Raw genomic sequence first — 5,200 nt, forward strand, 5'->3', positions numbered from 1 at the left:
GAGAGGCCAAAGTCATATTTTCAGAGTAGTTTAGAGCCAACATAATTATTTTTTTTTGTTCATGCATCATCTTATTCTCATTTTGATAACCTACTGCATGTTCAAACTCTGTTAAGCACAGGGAATACAAAGAAGAGTATGATAAGATCTTTATCCTTATCATCTGAGGATGAAGAGTTTACTTTTAGCTGGGGTGGCACTTGTGTATATTGAGAATGGGATGGTATTTATGTTAGAGGGTAATGATAGCAAAGGAAGAAAAACTCACTGAATAGATGAGAGATGGCAAATATGAATGGAAATATAAAAGGTGTCTAATAAAAGAAACCTGGGAGATGAATCTGGAAAGGTATTTTGTTCCAGAATATGGAGAATCACAAATACTATGACTTGACATCATAATGTATATTGAGAAATATCGTTTAGGCAAAGGAAAGATAGTGAAATTCAGTGCAAATAATTAAAAAATAATACTTTGGGGAATGGAGATAACTGAAAGAACAATATAAAAGTCATGATTTTAATGACAAACTGAAGAATACAAATACAAGAATAAAGCAAGGAATAAAATGAGGCCAGGGAAAATGTCTAGAAGGCTTTGGGAAGGGCCAGGACTAATGTCATGACAAGAACACTAAAGTTTAAAAGGTTGAGAAGAGAAGTCTTTAGAATGAAAAATAATAATACATTTTTTATGATTGAACATAGATTAGGAAGGACCAGATTGACTAAAATACCATTCCCATACTTTCAGGTCTAACATTTGTCTAGCTTTCTATGTGGACAAAAATAAGGATGTTAAGAGAAGTCTTTCTGGAACAAAATAGTGGGTCCAATCTTATACATCAAGGGTCTGTGTACTTGAAATGAGATTCTATCCCATGTGTCAAAATGTATCTATAAGTATAACTAATTGCCTTACAAAATCTACATTTCACCCTTGCATTGAGTTTTCTCCTTTCTAAATATCATGTTTCACCACATTACAATTTAATTTAAAAAGAAAAAATGAATTTTAGAATGACATTCTTTCTTTTTTTTTTTTTTTAAAGCTCTGAATTATAGTGAGTCAAATTGAGCAGAGAGGCTTAAATGCGCTACCTGAGCAAATCTGCAGAAGTAGTCACAGTTAGAAGCATTTCTCTGGGAAGGATAAAGACCTTGATAGATGATCCAACCATTTGTACAAGGTCTGATAGAAGAAGCTATTATACAAGCTGGGATTGTGATTCATGAGAGTAAATCCAGGTGACTACTGACAAGTTCAGATGAAGAAACTGAGTTGAAGCTATGCATAAAACTCAGGTTACAAGGACTAAGATAAGGAACAAAGTGAGTAAGATGATCAACTTTACTTCAGAACAACTGGACAGAAAGTCCTAAAAGGGTCAAAAACAAAGCAGGAATTTTAAGAATTCTGAGATTATCTGACAAAACAAAGGCTGGGACCACACTCATGGTGGTAGCCACTCATCTCATGTGGCCTGAAGCCCAAGAAGAAAACACTGTGGACCAGAATGGGCTGTTCCCGCCTCCTTTGGGGCCAAGACCTACAGGAGATGCTGGAAGTCTAAGTAGAAAGTAAAAACGAGTGGACGTAGCATTGATTATTTTGAGTAAATGAAGAATATTCAAGGTCCCCATGCTAGGTGGGTGGGGAAAGCACACAGTCAAGAAGGTCCTGATAATCATTCCAGATCAAACAGCAAACAAGACAAATGGACTTAGAGAGGTCTATACAGTTTGGTTGGATAGACGTTTCAGTAGAGGCCTGGCTTGTGGTGCTGAGGTCAAGGCCAGAAATGCCAATCTGTGGACAGACCTGAAGACTTAAAGGAGCCTTCTCTGGAAATGTGTCTGTTTCTTTATATTGATATCTTGACTCAGGGCTTTGTTTTGTTTTCCTTCTACTTTTCTAGTAAACTTCCCCTTGAAAATTTTCCACCGTGTGATTAGAAAGCTGGAGGGCACAGGCGAGGTGCTGGCAGCTGCCATCTCAGCTGGAGAACATTCACTCCCCTTCTTTTCCTTTCTCAGCAGCTGCTGAGGCTGAGGCTCAGACAGACAGAAAGGTGAAACCCCTGGAGGAGACACAAGACAGCTGTGATCACTGGTTCCTTCCTGCCTGGGGTGTTCTCTCACTGTAAGGCTATGTCCCCTTTTAAATATATAAATGTTCATATATATATATATATATATTTACAAATATGCACAAAATAGTGAAGTCATCAGTAGCTACTGTATGCTCCCTTAGTCTTTAACAGAAAACAATTACTGCTTTTGAATTTAAAAGTGCAAATAAGCTGCACCTAGAATGGTTTAAGATATTACACATAAACTACACATAAATGATAATGCTAGAATAATGTGTTCTAACAGTATACTGTGCCTTTAGCAAATTGCATTCCAACATATTTCCAATTTTGTGTTGAGAAGGAACAAACCTCCCTGGGCATTTTATAGCTCAAAGTATAAAACATACTGAAAAACCACTGAAAATAGTATTGTTTCTTCCCTTCACCTGTTGTGCAGTGTTGGTATGTCTTCATCCAGATCAGAAGTAGCTAGATTTCCGTATTAGCACAGGAATAACAGGTAAAGTTATTTCTCCATGATGGTTTCATTGGATTTCACTGGCTCCAATTGAACCAACTTCCCACTGATCTCAATGGGAGTGTTGCCTGAGAGAAGGTGGTAAAATTAAGCCCTGTGGTTTATAAAGTACCTTGGACTTTAAAAAATATATAGATTTCTGTTCTATGGTAGACCTCTGTGACTCTTCCATGCACTAAATTCTCACTGACTGTGGAGATAATGTGGGACATGGAAAAGATGGGGAAAATCCAAAGCAAATTAAGATCTGGCCAATATTATTATGCATGAAGAGGCAAATGCTAAAGCCTTTTTTTAAAAAGAGAAAGTTAATGCATGTCTTGACTATTTGCTCCACTGAGAAACTGAATATTGAGAAATCAATCTTGCAGCTTTACGTGAGCTGAGGTTTATGGGATGGGACAGAGCCAAGCTGATATTGCCAGATTTATTTTGCATATAACCTTTTTAATCCTGCAGATATGAAATGCAACATTGAAAGTATTCACTACTCAATAAAGACTTTCTATTGCTTAGAGAAATAGTCAATAAACATGCTATTCTTCTAAGCCAAGATAATATTGCTGAAGTCCATTGAGATTCATGCTGCCCACACAACCTTCTGGCACAGCTTCTCAAAGTGATCACAAAATACCTAATACTAAAAATTAGACAATATATCAATACAATCATTAAAAATGTCATGTTATTTTATATGTCATTCCCTTGCTGGAGAAGGGAACAAAAGCATCTATTTTAGGGTGGAATAAAGTGGTAAAAGAGTTCAAGGAAGGATATAAGAATATGTTATCTGAAAATGAAATCAGAGTCCTTGTTTGTGGTCAATAAGGGAAATGAGATTTTGTGATACCATTTATATCCTTCCCAAGAAGGAACATTACAGAAACACCAAGGGCTTGAGAATTATGAAGGATAGCTTTGCTGTTCAGAAAACTGGATAGAATCCCATAAAAGGTATAAATAACTAATAAACATGACCCTTCTCTGGGAATTTTAAATCTAATGTAAAAGCTTGACAAACTTCAGTGAACTACATGCCACGTGGAATATTTTCATGGCTTTCAGCATATGGAGATATAATTAGAGCTAAGCCCAACTACACACAGACATATGCAGTGAAATTGCTATAATTACTGAAGAAATTGCTATTAACTGGGAAGTTCTGTGAAGGCCTTGAGTTCTGGATAGAGTTTTAAATGAAATGAACCATGGCCCACAGTGAAGAGAACATGTCAGACTAGACATTTCAAAGGTCAAAGTCAAGAATGATGAATTCAGATTTGGAGGTCAGCTAATAGATTTGGAGACAAAAACCAAAAGAGGTAAGAATGAGAAATGAATAAAAGGCCTGCCAGGAAGCACAATTAGGTAAAGAAATCACTAAGAATAGGTACTTAAATGCATGTTGGATAAATTAGTATTAAGTGTATATTATATTCTATTACCTTAGTAAAAGTAGTTCCTATTTACTGGGTCCCTGCCATTTCCCAGGCAGTGTGTCATTTTACATATATTATCTTTTTTGACCCTTTAAACATTGTGAAATAATATTATCCTTATGTACAGAGGAGCATAACTGTATGCAAGGAAATTAAGCAACTTTCCCATGGTATTTTGATTTGATAAAAGAGGCAATTAAGATACTCAATACTATTACTAGAATGACAACATTACAATGACTCTAGAGAAAGACACTCTGTTGTCAACACTTCCGCTAGATCAGAGGAGAGAAAGGCTTTAGAAAAGAATCCTGTGGTAGTTCAAACATGAAGTTAGAGTTGTGAACTGTTGCTGCAGAGGGCTGATCTAAACACTGCAGGGTAAAAATCAACAGAGGCTGTAAACACTAATATGCTGTTGTGTAGTCGCTAAGTCATGTCCAACTCTGAGACCACATGGACTGTTGCCCACCAGGCTCCTCTGTCCATCAGATTCTCCAGGCAAGAATACTGGAGTGGGTAGTCATTTTCTCTTCCAGGGGATTTTCTCACCCCAGGGATCGAATCTTCAAACCTGCACCTCCTGCTTGGCAGGCAGATTCTTTATCAGTGAGCCTCCTGTGCAGCCAAACACTAGTATAAACATGGTAAGGTTTATGACACTGGCCCTTAACATATAGAATATGTTTACGCTAAAAACATCATAGAAGCATAGTTGGAAACACAGGCTAGGAAGTCAGATTACCTAGGCTTGAGGGGATCCTTCCAAGTGCAAACTTTGAGATCTTTGGCAAGTTGCAAAGATTCTGTTATCCTGAGTTTTCGAATTTCAAAATAATTGTTACCATTAATATCTCCTATTCTATGATACTGCTGTAAAAATTAAATTAGATCTTGCCTATAAAATGCATAAGACTGATTAAGATAATACATCTTCAATAAATGTTACTATTATTGGCATATGGACCTCAAATTGTCTATTCATTTTTACCTATAAAAACCTGGAGAGTATGAAATTCATTCTTCCCCCTCTAAATCCAGTCACTTTGAAAGGTTTTTGTAGCTTACAATAAGAAAAAGCATTATATAACTATCACATGTGCAAGCTGCACACACATTTAATGAAAGTACCCTCATTGACTGTTATA

The sequence above is a fragment of the Bos indicus x Bos taurus genome, chromosome 1 (assembly GCF_003369695.1).
Source record: "Bos indicus x Bos taurus breed Angus x Brahman F1 hybrid chromosome 1, Bos_hybrid_MaternalHap_v2.0, whole genome shotgun sequence".
Lineage (NCBI taxonomy): Eukaryota > Metazoa > Chordata > Mammalia > Artiodactyla > Bovidae > Bos > Bos indicus x Bos taurus.